This window comes from Lissotriton vulgaris, chromosome 3_1 (genome assembly GCF_964263255.1).
Source record: "Lissotriton vulgaris chromosome 3_1, aLisVul1.2, whole genome shotgun sequence".
Taxonomy (NCBI): domain Eukaryota; kingdom Metazoa; phylum Chordata; class Amphibia; order Caudata; family Salamandridae; genus Lissotriton; species Lissotriton vulgaris.
Window position 1 is genome coordinate 1,282,258,977 of NC_141689.1, and position 21,057 is coordinate 1,282,280,033.

Genomic DNA, 21,057 nt, shown 5'->3' on the forward strand with positions numbered 1-21,057 from the left:
TGACTGTCTGCATGAGTGTATTGGTGAGTGATTGGATTTCTCAGTGCTACATGTCAAAGGAAGTACATATGTAAAACACAGTACATGTAAGGGTTGACATATATAAATAACTGTGCATAGGAGCCAGTGAATGTGTGGGTGGCTGTATGGATCATTGTGAACTTGTATCAGTGATTGTATAAGAGAGTAAATATGTGTTAGTATATGTTTGATTAAGTAAGGTGTGTATAACTGTATAGTTGAGGAAATGGAGGTGTGATTGATTCTTTGCATGACTGACTAGGTGTGTGAGTAACTCCATGGATGAGTGACAGTCTGTGAGTGTCTGTTTACACTGATTGTATCTAAGGTTATATTAGAGTCTAAAGAGGTTAATCGTATTATCACATGAATGATATCATCAGTGATGTGATCAGTAATGTCAATTGAGATGTTATCAGTGATTTCATCAGTGATGTCATTTGAGATGTCATCAGTGATGTCATCAGTGATGTCATTTGAGATATCATCAGTGATGTCATTTGAGATGTCATCAGTGATGTCATCAGTGATGTCACTGACCATGTCATGAATGATGTAATATGTGACATCATCAGCAGTGGATTGCTGGTGCGCGATATATAGTTATTGCAAATAACTATATATGCAAATTTCTATGGTTTTGTGCGAGTAAATTAAGGTTTTGTAAATGCTAATCCCTAACTATATATGGTCTATAACCCATGGTTTTTTCAGTGAATTTTCAAGGTTTTGTAAATGCAAATATCTAACTGTACATGGTCTATAACCTATGTTTTTTTCAGTGAATTTCATTGGTTTTTTAAAAGCTAATATCTATAGCTGTAAAATATATTCTTTATTACGTGACGTATCACGTAGCCACGTGAGACGCCTCATGACGCGTCGCATAAACGTGACGTATCTTCTCTGCAAACAAAACAGGTGATGGACCGAATGTGGATCAATGTCACACATTCAACCCAGTCCAAAGATCTGGGCCCAAATCCATCGTTTTTAGGCACTCCACACCACCCTGGGTTAGACAATGGCGATATGCAAATAAGCTCTGACCCTGTGCCCCATGGGAACAGCCCAGTCCGAACTACAAAAGCCATGTTCTTCCCAGAACGGAATCAAGCATCCGAGGACCGGACCGGTTTCGAGGTAACACCTCTCATCAGCCCAGCTAGCTTGACTCCAGTGGTTTGGAGTGCCTGGGACCCATGTCTGAGCATCCCCAGCGCACTTATGGCGGCAATTGCAAACAAAACAGGTGATGGACCGAATGTGGATCAATGTCACACATTCAACCCAGTCCAAAGATCTGGGCCCAAATCCATCGTTTTTTTGCACTCCACACCACCCTGGGTTAGACAATGGCGATATGCAAATCAGCTCTGACCCTGTGCCCCATGGGAACAGTCCAGTCCGAACTACAAAGCCATGTCCTTCCCAGAACGGAATCAAGCATCCGAGGACCGGACGGGTTTCGAGGTAACATCTCTCATCAGCCTGGCTAGCTTGACTCCAGTGGTGTGGAGTGCCTGTGACCCACGTCTGAGCATCCCCAGCGCACTTATGGCGGCAATTGCAAACAAAACAGGTGATGGACCGAATGTGGATCAATGTCACACATTCAACCCAGTCCAAAGTTCTGGGCCCAAATCCATTGTTTTTTTGCACTCCACACCACCCTGGGTTAGACAATGGCGATATGCAAATCAGCTCTGACCCTGTGCCCCATGGGAACAGTCCAGTCCGAACTACAAAAGCCATGTCCTTCCCAGAACGGAATCAAGCATCCGAGGACCGGACCGGTTTCGAGGTAACACCTCTCATCAGCCCGGCTAGCTTGACTCTAGTGGTGTGGAGTGCCTGGGACCCACGTCTGAGCATCCCCAGCGCACTCATGACGGAAATTGCAAACAAAACAGGTGATGGACCAAATGTGGATCAATGTCACACATTCAACCCAGTCCAAAGATCTGGGCCCAAATCCATAGTTTTTTTGCACTCCACACCACCCTGGGTTAGACAATGGCGATATGCAAATCAGCTCTGACCCTGTGCCCCATGGGAACAGTCCAGTCCAAACTACAAAAGCCATGTTCTTCCCAGAACGGAATCAAGCATCCAAAGATCAGACCGGTTTCGAGGTAACACCTCTCATCAGCCCGGCTAGCTTGACTCCAGTGGTGTGGAGTGCCTGGGACCCACGTCTGAGCATCCCCAGTGCACTTATGGCGGCAATTGCAAACAAAACAGGTGATGTACCGAATGTAGATCAATGTCACACATTCAACCCAGTCCAAAGATCTGGGCCCAAATCCATAGTTTTTTTGCACTCCACACCACCCTGGGTTAGACAATGGCGATATGCAAATCAGCTCTGACCCTGTGCCCCATGGGAACAGTCCAGTCCGAATTACAAAAGCAATGTCCTTCCCAGAATGGAATAGAGCATCCGAGGACCGGACCGGTTTCGAGGTAACACCTCTCATCAGCCCGGCTAGCTTGACTCCAGTAGTGTGGAGTGCCTGGGACCCACGTCTGAGCATCCCCAGCGCACTTATGGCGGCAATTGCAAACAAAACAGGTGATGGACCGAATGTGGATCAATGTCACACATTCAACCCAGTCCAAAGATCTGGGCCCAAATCCATCGTTTTTTTGCACTCCACACCACCCTGGGTTAGACAATGGCGATATGCAAATCAGCTCTGACCCTGTGCCCCATGGGAGCAGTCCAGTCCGAACTACAAAAGCCATGTCCTTCCCAGAACGGAATCAAGCATCCGAGGACCGGACCGGTTTCGAGGTAACACCTCTCATCAGCCCGGCTAGCTTGACTCCAGTGGTGTGGAGTGCCTGGGACCCACGTCTGAGCATCCCCAGCGCACTTATGGCGGCAATTGCAAACAAAACAGGTGATGGACCGAATGTGGATCAATGTCACACATTCAACCCAGTCCAAAGATCTGGGCCCAAATCCATCGTTTTTTTGCACTGCACACCACCCTGGGTTAGACAATGGCGATATGCAAATCAGCTCTGACCCTGTGCCCCATGGGAACAGTCCAGTCCGAACTACAAAAGCCATGTCCTTCCCAGAACGGAATCAAGCATCCGAGGACCGGACCGGTTTCGAGGTAACACCTCTCATCAGCCCGGCTAGCTTGACTCTAGTGGTGTGGAGTGCCTGGGACCCACGTCTGAGCATCCCCAGCGCACTTATGACGGAAATTGCAAACAAAACAGGTGATGGACCGAATGTGGATCAATGTCACACATTCAACCCAGTCCAAAGATCTGGGCCCAAATCCATTGTTTTTTTGCACTCCACACCACCCTGGGTTAGACAATGGCGATATGCAAATCAGCTCTGACCCTGTGCCCCATCGGAACAGTCCAGTCCGAACTACAAAAGCCATGTCCTTCCCAGAACGGAATCAAGCATCCGAGGACCAGACCGGTTTCGAGGTAACACCTCTCATCAGCCTGGCTAGCTTGACTCCAGTGGTGTGGAGTGCCTGGGACCCACGTCTGAGCATCCCCAGCGCACTTATGGCGGCAATTGCAAACAAAACAGGTGATGGACCGAATGTGGATCAATGTCACACATTCAACCCAGTCCAAAGATCTGGGCCCAAATCCATCGTTTTTTTGCACTCCACACCACCCTGGGTTAGACAATGGCGATATGCAAATCAGCTCTGACCCTGTGCCCCATGGGAACAGTCCAGTCCGAACTACAAAAGCCATGTCCTTCCCAGAATGGAATCAAGCATCCGAGGACCGGACCGGTTTCGAGGTAACACCTCTCATCAGCCTGGCTAGCTTGACTCCAGTGGTGTGGAGTGCCTGGGAGCCACGTCTGAGCATCCCCAGCGCACTTATAGCGGCAATTGCAAACAAAACAGGTGATGGACTGAATGTGGATCAATTTCACACATTCAACCCAGTCCAAAGATCTGGGCCCAAATCCATCGTTTTTTTGCACTCCACACCACCCTGGGTTAGACAATAGCGATATGCAAATCAGCTCTGACCCTGTGCCCCATGGGAACAGTCCAGTCCGAACTACAAAAGCCATGTCCTTCCCTGAACGGAATCAAGCATCCGAGGACCGGACCGGTTTCGAGGTAACACCTCTCATCAGCCCGGCAAGCTTGACTCCAGTGGTGTGGAGTGCCTGGGACCCACGTCTGAGCATCCCCAGCGCACTTATAGCGGCAATTGCAAACAAAACAGGTGATGGACCTAATGTGGATCAATGTCACACATTCAACCCAGTCCAAAGATCTGGGCCCAAATCCATTGTTTTTTTGCACTCCACACCACCCTGGGTTAGACAATGGCGATATGAAAATCAGCTCTGACCCTGTGCCCCATGGGAACAGTCCAGTCCGAACTACAAAAGCCATGTCCTTCCCAGAACGGAATCAAGCATCCGAGGACCGGACTTTTTTCGAGGTAACACCTCTCATCAGCCCGGCTAGCTTGACTCCAGTGGTGTGGAGTGCCTGGGACCCACGTCTGAGCATCCCCAGCGCACTTATGGCGGCAATTGCAAACAAAACAGGTGATGGACCGAATGTGGATCAATGTCACACATTCAACCCAGTCCAAAGATCTGGGCCCAAATCCATCGTTTTTTTGCACTGCACACCACCCTGGGTTAGACAATGGCGATATGCAAATCAGCTCTGAACCTGTGCCCCATGGGAACAGTCCAGTCCGAACTACAAAAGCCATGTCCTTCCCAGAACGGAATCAAGCATCCGAGGACCGGACCGGTTTCGAGGTAACACCTCTCATCAGCCCGGCTAGCTTGACTCTAGTGGTGTGGAGTGCCTGGGACCCACGTCTGAGCATCCCCAGCGCACTTATGACGGAAATTGCAAACAAAACAGGTGATGGACCGAATGTGGATCAATGTCACACATTCAACCCAGTCCAAAGATCTGGGCCCAAATCCATTGTTTTTTTGCACTCCACACCACCCTGGGTTAGACAATGGCGATATGCAAATCAGCTCTGACCCTGTGCCCCATCGGAACAGTCCAGTCCGAACTACAAAAGCCATGTCCTTCCCAGAACGGAATCAAGCATCCGAGGACCAGACCGGTTTCGAGGTAACACCTCTCATCAGCCTGGCTAGCTTGACTCCAGTGGTGTGGAGTGCCTGGGACCCACGTCTGAGCATCCCCAGCGCACTTATGGCGGCAATTGCAAACAAAACAGGTGATGGACCGAATGTGGATCAATGTCACACATTCAACCCAGTCCAAAGATCTGGGCCCAAATCCATCGTTTTTTTGCACTCCACACCACCCTGGGTTAGACAATGGCGATATGCAAATCAGCTCTGACCCTGTGCCCCATGGGAACAGTCCAGTCCGAACTACAAAAGCCATGTCCTTCCCAGAATGGAATCAAGCATCCGAGGACCGGACCGGTTTCGAGGTAACACCTCTCATCAGCCTGGCTAGCTTGACTCCAGTGGTGTGGAGTGCCTGGGAGCCACGTCTGAGCATCCCCAGCGCACTTATGGCGGCAATTGCAAACAAAACAGGTGATGGACTGAATGTGGATCAATTTCACACATTCAACCCAGTCCAAAGATCTGGGCCCAAATCCATCGTTTTTTTGCACTCCACACCACCCTGAGTTAGACAATAGCGATATGCAAATCAGCTCTGACCCTGTGCCCCATGGGAACAGTCCAGTCCGAACTACAAAAGCCATGTCCTTCCCTGAACGGAATCAAGCATCCGAGGACCGGACCGGTTTCGAGGTAACACCTCTCATCAGCCCGGCAAGCTTGACTCCAGTGGTGTGGAGTGCCTGGGACCCACGTCTGAGCATCCCCAGCGCACTTATAGCGGCAATTGCAAACAAAACAGGTGATGGACCTAATGTGGATCAATGTCACACATTCAACCCAGTCCAAAGATCTGGGCCCAAATCCATTGTTTTTTTGCACTCCACACCACCCTGGGTTAGACAATGGCGATATGAAAATCAGCTCTGACCCTGTGCCCCATGGGAACAGTCCAGTCCGAACTACAAAAGCCATGTCCTTCCCAGAACGGAATCAAGCATCCGAGGACCGGACCGTTTTCGAGGTAACACCTCTCATCAGCCCGGCTAGCTTGACTCCAGTGGTGTGGAGTGCCTGGGACCCACGTCTGAGCATCCCCAGCGCACTTATGGCGGCAATTGCAAACAAAACAGGTGATGGACCGAATGTGGATCAATGTCACACATTCAACCCAGTCCAAAGATCTGGGCCCAAATCCATCGTTTTTTTGCACTCCACACCACCCTGGGTTAGACAATGGCGATATGCAAATCAGCTCTGACCCTGTGCCCCATGGGAACAGTCCAGTCCGAACTACAAAAGCCATGTCCTTCCCAGAATGGAATCAAGCATCCGAGGACCGGACCGGTTTCGAGGTAACACCTCTCATCAGCCTGGCTAGCTTGACTCCAGTGGTGTGGAGTGCCTGGGAGCCACGTCTGAGCATCCCCAGCGCACTTATGGCGGCAATTGCAAACAAAACAGGTGATGGACTGAATGTGGATCAATTTCACACATTCAACCCAGTCCAAAGATCTGGGCCCAAATCCATCGTTTTTTTGCACTCCACACCACCCTGGGTTAGACAATGGCGATATGAAAATCAGCTCTGACCCTGTGCCCCTTGGGAACAGTCCAGTCCGAACTACAAAAGCCATGTCCTTCCCAGAACAGAATCAAGCATCCGAGGACCGGACCGTTTTCGAGGTAACACCTCTCATCAGCCCGGATAGCTTGACTCCAGTGGTATGGAGTGCCTGGGACCCACGTCTGAGCATCCCCAGCGCACTTATGGCGGCAATTGCAAACAAAACAGGTGATGGACCGAATGTAAATCAATGTCACACATTCAACCCAGTCCAAAGATCTGGGCCCAAATCCATCGTTTTTTTGCACTCCACACCACCCTGGGTTAGACAATGGCGATATGCAAATCAGCTCTGACCCTGTGCCCCATGGGAACAGTCCAGTCCGAACTACAAAAGCCATGTCCTTCCCAGAACGGAATCAAGCATCCGAGGACCGGACCGGTTTCGAGGTAACACCTCTCATCAGCCCGGCTAGCTTGACTCCAGTGGTGTGGAGTGCCTGGGACCCACGTCTGAGCATCCCCAGCGCACTTATGGCGGCAATTGCAAACAAAACAGGTGATAGACCGAATGTGGATCAATGTCACACATTCAACCCAGTCCAAAGATCTGGGCCCAAATCCATCGTTTTTTTGCACTCCACACCACCCTGGGTTAGACAATGGCGATATGCAAATCAGCTCTGACCCTGTGCCCCATGGGAACAGTCCAGTCCGAACTACAAAAGCCAAGTCCTTCCCAGAACGGAATCAAGCATCTGAGGACCGGACCGGTTTCGAGGTAACACCTCTCATCAGCCCGGCTAGCTTGACTCCAGTGGTGTGGAGTGCCTGGGACCCACGTCTGAGCATCCCCAGCGCACTTATGGCGGCAATTGCAAACAAAACAGGTGATGGACCGAATGTAAATCAATGTCACACATTCAACCCAGTCCAAAGATCTGGGCCCAAATCCATCGTTTTTTTGCACTCCACACCACCCTGGGTTAGACAATGGCGATATGCAAATCAGCTCTGACCCTGTGCCCCATGGGAACAGTCCAGTCCGAACTACAAAAGCCATGTCCTTCCCAGAACGGAATCAAGCATCCGAGGACTGGACCGGTTTCAAGGTAACACCTCTCATCAGCCCGGCTAGCTTGACTCCAGTGGTGTGGAGTGCCTGGGACCCACGTCTGAGCATCCCCAGCGCACTTATGGCGGCAATTGCAAACAAAACAGGTGATGGTTCGAATGTGGATCAATGTCACACATTCAACCCAGTCCAAAGATCTGGGCCCAAATCCATCGTTTTTTTGCACTCCACACCACCCTGGGTTAGACAATGGCGATATGCAAATCAGCTCTGACCCTGTGCCCCATGGGAACAGTCCAGTCCGAACTACAAAAGCCATGTCCTTCCCAGAACGGAATCAAGCATCCAAGGACCGGACCGGTTTCGAGGTAACACCTCTCATCAGCCCGGCTAGCTTGACTCCAGTGGTGTGGAGTGCCTGGGACCCACGTCTGAGCATCCCCAGCGCACTTATGGCGGCAATTGCAAACAAAACAGGTGATGGACCGAATGTGGATCAATGTCACACATTCAACCCAGTCCAAAGATCTGGGCCCAAATCCATCGTTTTTTTTGCACTCCACACCACCCTGGGTTAGACAATGGCGATATGCAAATCAGCTCTGACCCTGTGCCCCATGGGAACAGTCCAGTCCGAACTACAAAAGCCATGTCCTTCCCAGAACGGAATCAAGCATCCAAGGACCGGACCGGTTTCGAGGTAACACCTCTTATCAGCCCGGCTAGCTTGACTCCAGTGGTGTGGAGTGCCTGGGACCCACGTCTGAGCATCCCCAGCGCACTTATGGCGGCAATTGCAAACAAAACAGGTCATGGACCGAATGTGTATCAATGTCACACATTCAACCCAGTCCAAAGATCTGGGCCCAAATCCATTGTTTTTTTGCACTCCACACCACCCTGGGTTAGACAATGGCGATATGCAAATCAGCTCTGACCCTGTGCCCCATGGGAACAGTCCAGTCCGAACTACAAAAGCCATGTCCTCCACCATCTCGTAGCTCCGTCGTGGCCATTCCACGAGCAATCATGGCAGCCGCTCCCCACCAGAAGCCTGCGGGAGTCGGGGGCCCCCAAGACTTTTGTAGAATCTTCACGGCTGAGGGGACGCTTTCGAGAATGGGACCCAAGCCCTATCAGGCAAGCGTCCGAGTTCCAAGGTGTCCCAGGGCCATTTTAGTGGACCACGCCCAAATCTGAAGAGCCGGCCGCCATTTTGAGAGTCCTGTGGCAGTCGCCTATCGTTACATCGCAAGAGCGGGAGCAACTCAACTACATGGTGAGCGAGACGCTGTAGTCGCAAGAGCGGGCGGTAAACAGCTGCATGGCGGAAGAGGCACAGTGTAGCAAAAGCGGGCGGAATGGCAACTAAAACGGTAAAGGGGCGCCCCACTGCAGCGTGTCTTCAGGTCAAACGGATTGTGGGACAAGGTCCAGAATAGAAGAGGCATCAAAAGGCAAAAAGTTCCGCCGGACCCCGGGAGCCGGCCGCCTATGTCGGGGGCGATGTCAGGCTACACCAGTGCTATAAGACCTGGGGAGGGGGTCGGAGCCAAGCGTCTTCTCCGAGTCCGTGCCATCACACCGCCCCTCGGGGGCCTCCGTCAAGCGGTTTAGGGAGGTACCATATCACATTGTTTTCAAATGCAGTCAGGTCCACAAACGACCCTCACTTACTTTGAGAATAGTGAAGCTGCAGTAGGTGCAAATAAGCTTCAGACAGTGTTACAAGCGCTGCTCAGAACTCTGAACTATGGCACCCAACATCCAGAACTTATGCCATTTGAGAATGGCAGTGACATCGAAGCAACTCAGGGACCAAAACCATGAACGTACTTTCACGTATGAAAATCTTACTTGGGGAGGGGGCAGGAGCCAAGCGCCCCCTCCCAGTCCGCGGCACCACACCGTATGTTGAAAATATGAAGCCATCGTTCTACAAACTCAACCAACCTTGGATGGAAAAATCTAGAAGAAAGTACAAACTGAAAACCAGTTTTGGTCTGCATGGCATCAGCAGCAACGCTTGCTATCAGAGTGCATGAGTTTCATGCTCGATCGATTGAGCTAGCCGGATCGGGCAACAAAAAGTATAAAATAGTTATGTAAATAGTTATTTAATAAAATGTTTTACCATGTTACTTTGCTGGTGTGTTGTATATATTTTTAATATTTGCATAGGGTTTGTCGTTATTTTGGGCGGGGTGGGTGACGGAGCCGAGCTGTCTTGCAGCCCTCATGGTGTGGAGCTCAGTTCATCTCACTATTTTCGTATTTCTCATGAAGGGTTGTTCCTAATGTTTCTATTTTATCGAGGTCAAAAAGAGATCCAATTAGTGGCCTACTGATTTTGCTCGATTACTTTTATTTTTTTACACGATTTTTCACGATTTTTCACTATCTGCAAAGACTAAACAGAGTATTGCGACTTTGTGATAGTTTGTAAATAGAGAATGAACCAAAGAGAATCAATTGTAAAACAGTAAATGCTTGGATAACAATCAATCAAATGGAGAGACAAGCAGGCACGACGGATTACAACGGGGGTAAAGGCCTGCGTTAACTACCCTTCACTATCTGCAAAGAGAGAGTACTACTAAGAGAAAAGAGGGGAGGGGGGGCAGCGTTCAAAGCACATCAGCGCGCATATACACGAAAAAGTTTTTACCTATCACGTACTTGACATTTGACAGCTTTTGATATTTGCTATTAAAAAAACATTGAAATTCACAAAAAAAAAACATAGGTTTTAGGCCATATATAGTTAGGAATTTGCATTTACAAAACCTTGAAAATTCACTGAAAAAAACATTGGTTATAGACCATATATAGTTAGGGATTAGCCTTTTCAAAACCTTATTTTACTCACACCAAACCATTGAAATTTCATATATAGTTAGTTGCACTAACTATATATCGCGCACCCGCAATCCATTGCTGATGATGTCATATATTACATCATTCATGACATGGTTAGTGACATCACTGATGACATCACTGATGACATCTCAAATGACATCACTGATGACATCTCAAATGACATCACTGATGACATCACTGATGACATCTCAAATGACATCACTGATGACATCACTGATAACATCTCATTTGACATTACTGATCACATCACTGATGATATCATTCATGTGATAATACCATGAACCTCTTCAGACTCTAATATACCCTTAGATACAATCAGTGTAAACAGACAGTCACAGACTGTCACTCATCCATGGAGTTACTCACACACCTAGTCAGTCATGCAAAGAATCAATCACACCTCCATTTTCTCAACTATACAGTTATACACACCTTACTTATTCGAACATATACTAACACATATTTACTCTTTTATACAATCCCTGATACAAGTTCACAATGATCCATACAGCCACTCACACATTCACTGGCTCTTATGCACAGTAATTTATATATGTCAACTCTCACATGTACTGTGTTTTACATATGTACTTACTTTGACATGTAGCATTGAGATATCCATTCACTCACCAATACACTCATGCACAGTCAACCGCCCATACAGCTGTTTCCACATGCACTTTTTAACCCATACATATAGTGAATCAACTACTCACACATCTATGTACAGAGTCACACACCTCCCAGCCACCCATACACACACACTCAGTCTCCCATACAAATACTTGGACAACCAATCAATAACCCATACAGTTACTCATATAGCTACTGATCAACACATGCAGCAGTTTGTAGAACAACAGATATAATGATGCACAAATTAAGACAGTTTAGTCACTAACCCATGCACTCAGTAAGACACATTTAATCATTCTCTCATACAGTCAGTCATGCACCTACTAAATCCTTCTTCCAGACACTTATACATCCACTCATTCTTCAATATGTAAGACATATTTTAACTTTACAGAAACATACAGTCACTGGATGTTGTCATCAGTGATGTCATCAGTGATGTCATTTGAGATGTCATCAGTGATGTCATCAGTGATGTCATTTGAGATGTCATCAGTGATGTCATCAGTGATGTCACTAACCATGTCATGAATGATGTAATATGTGACATCATCAGCAGTGGATTGCGGGTGCGCGATATATAGTTAGTGCAACTAACTATATATGAAATTTCAATGGCTTTGTGTGAGTAAAATAAGGTTTTGAAAAGGCTAATCCCTAACTATATATGGTCTATAACCAAAGGTTTTTTCAGTGAATTTTCAAGGTTTTGTAAATGCAAATTCCTAACTATATATGGCCTAAAACCTATGGTTTTTTCTGTGAATATATATATATATATATATTCACTGAAAAAAACATAGGTTTCACACCAGTTATAGTTACCTGGAAATTTTACTGACATAAACCATTGAAATTCCACGTTATAGTTAGTTGGACTCACTATAACTTGCGCGTCTGCAATGCACTGCTGATGACGTCACATATTACATCACTCATGACATGGTCAGTGACATCACTCATGACATCACTGATGACTCCATCCTTGTGACAGAGTGACAGACCTCCTTTCAGTGTAATGTAACCCCTGAAACACATATTCAAAAATAGAAACTAACATTTACAAAAAAGGGGCGATACCTATACCAGTTACAACAACCAATTCAGTAATTCAACCATTTATATACACATCCACTCATTCACTAACAGTTCTATATAGTCATTCATACATATAATCACGTATCATATGTAGTGAGACACCCTTACATCCGTTAACACACCAACAGTCTTCCATAAGTTACTCACACATATACTCACACATGCAAAAAAACTATTAAACATCCATTTATTTGCATATACAGCTATACACACACTACCACCTTACTTCTAAGGAAACTTACACATACTTACTCTCTTAAACAATCACTTATAGAATCACATACTTATTTAAACAGGAACTCTTACAATCTCTCACTCTCACATTTACTCACTTATATACATCAATACTCCATATACTAGAATAAAACATATGTATACACAATCATACATAAAACATATTTATTTTTTCAGAAAGACACACATTCACTGAATGGTGTCATCAGTGATGTCATGAGTGATGTCACTGACCATGTCATGAGTGATGTAATATGTGACGTCATCAGCAGTGCATTGCAGGCGCGCAAGTTATAGTGAGTCCAACTAACTATAACGTGGAATTTCAATGGTTTTATGTCAGTAAAATTTCCTGGTAACTATAACTGGTGTGAAACCTATGGTTTTTTCAGTGAATTTAATAGGTTTTTTAAATGCTAATTCCTAACTATAACTGGTGTGAAACCTATGGTTTTTTCAGTGAATTTCAAAGGTTTTTTAAATGCTAATTCCTTTCTATATCGAGTTTCTAACCTTTTTAATATTTTTTCAATTTGCTGTTTTGTGTAAGTATTCTTTTTTTTTTTTATATCATTTTTTTCTTTTGCGCTCTGGGTGCGCGCTCCGGTAAGCTCTCCGGTAAGCTTTCCGGTAAGCTAACTGGTAAGCTCACCGGAAAGCGCACCCAGAGCGCTACTTTCGTTCGAGAAAAAAAATTGGAATGAAAAGTTAATAATAATGCAAAACATTTTGTACCATACAAATAAAATCATTTTTTTTTATAAGGAAAACGATTATGCATTTCCGTAAAAGTTTGATGACGTCACTTCGGCGCGCAACGTAAGCGCCCTCGGAAGCGCCTATGTTCGCGCCGCGTAAACGCACCCGGAAGCGCCTACGTTCGCGCCACGTATGCGCCCCAGAAGCGCCTACGTTCGCGCCACGTTTGCGCACCCGGAAGCGCTCCGGAGCGCGCAGCGTAAGCGCGTCGGGTCATGTGACCTTAAAATAAAAATTTTCATTGGTTGCTAACAGTTTTTTTTACGAAGAATGAAATCCCCACCCATTTCCTTCACTTCTTCTTTCACTTTTGTGACTGAAAGACCTGCCTTTTTGCTCCTGGATATTTGTTGGTTTTACAATGGCTAGCAGACAATCCAGCAGTGAGGATGAACCAGAATTCATCAATGAACAGCCTCCTCAATGAAAAGTTAAGGAACATTTGATTTGGAAATTTTTTATAATCCCACCTGGACTAAAAAAGGTAAATGCTCCAAAAGTGCAGTGCAAGATCTGCAAAGAAGTGCTATCACGAGGAAACCCTTTGAAAAAGTACTCTTTTGGGAACTTCACAATGATCCGGCATGTGGAGAGGAAGCACCCCCAGAATTTTGCCCGGGAAAGTGTCAGGGCTCTGGCACAAGAGGTTCCCAGTGATGGGGCCTCTACATCAACCGGAGGAGCGACTTCTTCTGGGAGGGGGCAATCACAGGAGCAGGTGCCAAACATTCAACCTGCATTAAACCATGGTGTCCTCAGATGCAGATACTGCCATCAACTCCTCACCTATGGGGAGCAAAGTGTCCAGCTCATGGTTCGAGCATTGGAGAACCATCGCTGCCCTTCCCACCCCTATTTTTTTTTGTTTTATTTTGCTCCTGTTGAGCAGTTTCCATTCCCTGTTTTTGTTCCTGTTTTGAAAAAGAAGAAAACCAAACGTTCTTTTCAGAACTACCTCCAATTCTCATCAATGAGCTATATTCTTAAAAAAATGAAAAAGAGTAAGTGAAATAGAGTGCATTGATAATTGAAAGGAGAATGAGTAAGAAAGAACAGAAAGGTATGAGAGGAAAAAAGAAGTGAAGTAGGAGGACTGAAAGAAGGTGAGTTATGAGAAGACGAGTAAATATGGGGAATGATGATATTCAATGAAAATGTTGAAAAAGAACAGGAGTGTTGAAGGATAAGAAAAGATGCATTGCTGGAGTTGAAGGTAGAAGGCCTCATTTATGAAGCCATGCGTCACTTTAACGCCACCAAAGCATTACTTTTTGTGACACAACATTCAATTAAAAAATGCACCTTATTTATTCATATTTACAAAGTGGCGTTTCTTGGTAAATACATCACTTTGTAAACCCCTGTGCCACATTATTCCTACGTCAGGTGTAATGTATGCAAAAGGGACGTATTGACGCAAGAATGGGTCGTAGAGGTGACACAGTGAATAAACTGGAGGCCTCATTTCTGAAAAGTGACGCATCGCTACGTGAAAACAGCGATGCGTCACTTTTCTGGGCGCATTCCTTATGACATTCCAGATATGTCATATGTAATTTATGACTAATCAATTCGCAAGGAGTTACAGATACTTCAGTATTTCTGACGTATCTGTAAACACAAAAGTAACGCATTGCTGGAGTGCGTCACAAAAGTGACGCAACTCCAGTAATTCGTCCTTTCACATGGAAAAAGCACCAGGTGAAAGGTCTTGCGTCAGTCTTACACCTGCTGTGAAGCAGGCGCAAGATTTTGACGCAACAGCATCCTAAAAGTGACGCAGTGAATTCTCATATATTTCACTGCGTCGCTATTACCAAGCTTTTTGCGGGGGAACGCCCCCTCTGCATACATTATACCTGACGCAGATATAATGTGGCGCAGGATTTTAAAAAGTGACCCATCTACCTAGATGCGTCACTTTTTAAATATAGCGCAACGAGGCGCATTTTTTTACACCACTGGTGCGATGCGTCACTTTTCTGTGTGCACTCCTTACGACATTCCAGATGTGTCATATTTAATGTATGAGGAATCATGTCGCAAGGAGTTACAGATACGTCAGTATTTATGACGTATCTGTAAACACAAAAGTGACGCATTGCTGGAGTGCGTCACAAAAGTGACGCAACTCCAGTAATGCGTCCTTTCACATGGGGAAAGCACCATGTGAAAGGTCTTGCGTCAGTCTTACACCTGCTGTGAGGCAGGCACAAGATTTTGATGCAACAGCATCCTAAAAGTGACGCAATGAAATCTCATATATTTCACTGCGTCGCTATTACCAAGCTTTTTGCGGGGGAACGCCCCCTCTGCATACATTATACCTGACGCAGATATAATGTGGCACAGGGTTTTAAAAAGGGACCCATCTACCTAGATGCGTCACTTTTTAAATATAGCGTAACAAGGCGCATTTTAAAAATGACGCACAGGCGGCGCAAAACTGGCAGCGCAAGGCCTTCATAAATATGGTCCTGGATTTTCCCCGTGCTTCGCTCCCTGGTGCGCTTCCTGGAGCGCGTACCGGGCGCTCCCCCCGCGCAAATGTTTTTTTTTTTTAAATGCCCCGCAGGAACCTATTGTAGCCCCCACATCAAACCTAGGGGGTCAGAGGGGGTCTACTCTGCCCCCTTATGGTCATTTGCCCCTTTGTTTTTGCCCCCTCTTGTGTCTCGATTTTACCGAGACACAAGATGGCGGCCGCTCCAGACTGTTTAGAATGTTTACAGACACCCAAGAGCCAATCAGCTTTCTGCGCACAAGTCACGTAGCGCGCCCGGTGCGCTCCCCGGAGCGCGTACCGGGGCGCTCCTGTAGATATATATATTTTTTTGAACCTAAATTACTCAAAATCCACTGGAGCACATATCTTGAGACATAGCAAAGGTACATCGGGCTACTAGTCCCTACAATTTTGCCAAGTTTGGTGTAAATCCATTCTGCCGTTCGAGCTAAATGTGAAATCGACCGCCCTATGGAAATTAACATGGGGAAAACGCGTTTTGGGACCCCCCTTTTATCTCGGCCCCCGCTTGACAAATCCCTCCCAAACTTTTAGGGAAAGACCGGAACTCGACAAGACCATTTTGAGGAAATTTTCAGGCAGATTCGTCAACTGGTGCCAAAGTTATTGGAAATAGAATTTTGATATTTAACATTGAAAAAAATCCTAACTATAACTACCTACTGGCGACCGCCAGTAGGTAATATATATATATATGCATGAACGGAGTTCGTGCATAGGTCCTAACTATGCAACCGCCAGTAGGTAATATATATATTCACTGAAAAAACCATTGGTTATAGACCATATATAGTTAGGGATTAGCATTTACAAAACCTTAATTTACTCGCACAAAACCATTGAAATTTGCATATATAGTTAGTTGCACTAACTATATATCGCGCACCCGCAATCCACTGCTGATGATGTCACATATTACATCATTCATGACATGGTCAGTGACATCACTGATGACATCACTGATGACATCTCAAATGAAAAAAAACACAATCAAAATGATTGTGTTTAAAAAACCCAAATAATATAACTAATCAGAAATCAGAACACCTCAAAAGTAACTTACATTCTATGACGTCAAAGGATGTCCTATGAACAGCTTATACTCTGTTGTGCTGTTACTATTTTCTGCCCGCCACTTTCTGAAAGATAAACTCCATCGTTTTAAGAAAAATTAGACATACAAAGCAATTTAAAACAGCACACTAAATTACAGCAACACCTAGAATCATTATAGTCCAATTACCTACCCTAAATTATCACTTCAGTAAACAAGTCAAAAGGCAACATTGCTTCATACTCAATTGGTAATGTTTGCTGAAAGACTAGCCTTTTTTATATTTCAAATAAGCTGTGTAATATCCAGATGTTGTTAAAGGACCATCATAATATATAATAGCTGCAGTTGCAAATGTTCTTCCTGAAATCGATGACTGTGTAGCCAAAACATTTTTATTTAGACTTAACAACTTTTTTTCATCCAGTTTATGTAGTTGAAATTGTAAAATGACATTTCACCCATAAGTTTCCATAAAAAATATGGACAGCATTGCAGACTTAAATTTCCTCTACTCCTTATTTTGATCTGCTGCTTGACTTAGCTTATAAACACAAACAGTTTTCGCTCTGTACTACAATTATCCACAAGGCCATATAGAGTAGGAGCCATTAGAACCTCTGGAAATTCCTCTAAACAAATCCCAAGATTCCTTTCCTAAAATTTTGGTTGTAAGAACACCAGGTAAGAATTTTGAAGGTGGAAAGGCAATCTTTTTTTGAAAGTTAAAACAGAATCATTGCAGAATGACCAGCCGTTTCCAGATTTTAAATAAGCTGTATAATGTCCTGAATTAGTTGAAGGACCGTCATGATATATAATTGCAGTAGTTATAAAAGTCCTTCCTGATATTGACAACTGCGAAGCCACAAAATTATTAATTAAAGTTGTCAACTTAGTTCCATCAGGCCTACATTGTTGGAACATTAAAATGACATACTGGCCATAACTTCGTAAAATTAACATGGACAGCATTGCAGACTTACATTGGCTACACTCCATGTTTTGATCGGCTGCCTTTACTAGCTTATTGAAGGATACTGATTTACTGTCAGGAAAAGTTAAATATATAAATCTTTCTGAGTCTACACTAGTAGTACTTGATAGCCTACAATTTTCGCAGTCATGCTGCCATAGATAAGAAAGGCCAAACAGATAATCTACATCTACACCCTCATCTTGCAATACATCAAGCATATACATTAAAAACTCCTGACAATCCTGCTAAATATTTTCAGAGAATTCTGTTTGACCTGAACATTCGTCTAACAGAAAACGAATTCCAGACACACTTTCTACTCTTGTTCTATCAGCACTACATTTCTCTAAAACAGAATTCAACAAACAGCATAAACTTTGTTCCGAATTGATCACAATCTGTTCTTTTAAAGTATCTAGTGAAAAGAGAACATTAACAACTACATTAGCATAGCAGTTGACACCAGAACTATTTTCAAATTGAAAACCAACAACATTTTCAACAGAATTCATTTTATTCCTGCATACAATTTTTGGTTCATCGACTTTTGTCTTTTTGCTTCAACCTCCCTACTATTACTGATATTTCTTTGTTTCCGGCCTACCACACGTTTCTCAAACAAAGGATATTGAGGCAAATGTGGCGCATACTCTCTTCTTAACCTATTGTATTCCTTAACACAATCTAGATCCGCACAAATATTTGTGACATCACAGTCAATCAAGTACAATCCCGATAAAGTTCTGACTCGTGACAATGCTACATAAGCCATACCCTCTTTGAACACAGAACTTCCAATATTCACTAAAGCAGTGTCTACACTTAAACCTTGCGATTTATGAATTGTCACCGCATATGCCAAGCAAACAGGAAACTGCTTACGGCGAACATATAAGTCTTTTACAAGCAAAAACCTTGCTGTGCAACAACCAATTAGCTGTACTTCCTCAATACCATCAAATTTAATTTTTAAAAATTCAATTCCATCTCTACATCTGTATTTCTCAAAATCAACAACATTACCCATTGATCCATTTACCAGACCTCTTTCAACATGTAAATTCCTTCTCGGTTCGGTTCAAAAACGTTTTTCGATTCAGAAAAGAATCATAAAAGTAAAACATTTTACAGAACATGATTTAAAAATATTTTAAAAGAAAGCAGTCTTAAAATTACACATTGACCTGGTAAGGGAACCTTAATTAATATATTCACAGGTAGAAAAAACATGGCAAGGACATACAGAAAATAGCTTGCTTAGTCTCCACAACGGCCCCCGATACACAAGGGATGCCTGGTTTCACCATGGGATGCCCAGGAGTGGACACCTCACAAGGAAAAGCCAGGAGGCGTTCCCTTGTGGTAGGAGTACAAGTGCCGGGATGCTTACGGGTTACTGTTCGCGCTATACAAATACAACACATTTACATTTACATTTACCGTTTACTTTCAATCAACAGGTGTTAATTCATAAGATATTCATAATAGGATGTCCATCAGGAGGAGCAAAAGGATAAGAATCACAATACAACATTCTGCATGAACATAAAGGTTCTTAAGGCCAAATTACCCATACCGTTTCCTAATCAGGAGAGACACTCGTAAGAAGTTTAACATAGCACAACATACTCCAGAAGATGACAAAGATAACAAGTAGTCATAACCTTCCTTGTAATTACATGGTTGCTTCCCCTTCAGAATAGGCTTAATAAACCTAATTCTCGGATCCTTATATAAGGGACAAAAGAGGACAACATGCATAGTACTTTGACTAACTTTGTTATTACAAGGACAAGGGGGCAGCCTCTCACACCAACCCCCTTGTTTAGGAAACGCAAAAAGAAAGTGCAAGATGTTTAGCCTAAACCTTGTCAGATAAAATCGACATTGCACATGAGTTGTGAAGGTTAAATAAAGCTGGTGCTGTAAATTAACCATAGAACCAGATGGCCTAGCCGGGGAATGAACATGTGAGGATTTCCAATAACTTGATTTAATGACGGTTTTAATGTCTCCCTGTATTTTTTCAGGGGTATCAAAGATGTCACCCAAACCTATTTTATGGAGCATTTCGTTGACATATGATAGCCAAGGGATCTGTTTCCCATTTTCCAGTTTTAAACAGTCCTGGAGAATGTCTCTAGAGAGCTGGAGGTCCTCAGATAACCATATTTTGCCCCATAATAGTAAGGGTGAAAGACGAATGGTATCACTCACATAGCTCAAACCTATTTCATCATGAGCAAATTTGTTTGATGAGCCTGGTGGAATTGCCAATACACGCTTTATGAATTTGTTCTCCATGACTTGTATCGTGGCAGGGCTTTCAGTCCCCCAAACCCCAGCCCCATAGGTAGCCACCGACAAACATTTTGATTTATACAGGGTTTTTAAATGTGCAACAGGTTTTTGACCTAGCTTGCCACAGAAGCGAAACAGACCTTCTATAGAGCGACTAGCGCTCTGAATTCGAACCTTCATTATTGGGTCCAACTCAATTTATTATTAAAAAGGTTTTCCAGATAGTTAACATTTTCTACCTTTTCGATGGTGAAATTATTTACCACAAACTTTCTGGATTTAGTCCCCTTTGGGCCACAGACCATGGCAAAGGATTTGGTGAAGTTTACCTTCAAATCTAGGTCCAACATGAAGGTGTTAAAGGCATCAAGACAGATCTGCATGCTATTTTCTGTGAGGGTCATAAGTACCTAAATACAAAGCTCATGCTTCCGCCTCTCTCAATTACCCTCGTCGAAGGTGGGCAACATTCTCCTTGCCAGAGTTTAATAGGGCTCTCATGGCGGAAGGGCCCCCAGGAGGCCAGGATGTGACAACAGCAAACAAATTGCTTAATGACCGCATCACAGCCGCTCTGGACTGTACAGCCCCATTGGGTCGGCCAAAAAAAGGTGCCCACAGACAGACAACTGCTCCCTGGTTTGGCGAGGCACTGCGTCTCGCCAAAAGGGACTGTAAGCGGGCAGAGAGACAATGGAGAGTGGCATATGATGACTCGATGAAAGAGGTCTATCATATCAAGAGACGCATCTATCATAATAGAATCCGTATTGAGAAAGCTACATACTATGCAGACAGAATCCAGAGGGCAGAGAATTCCGCCAAGGAACTGTTTAGTATATA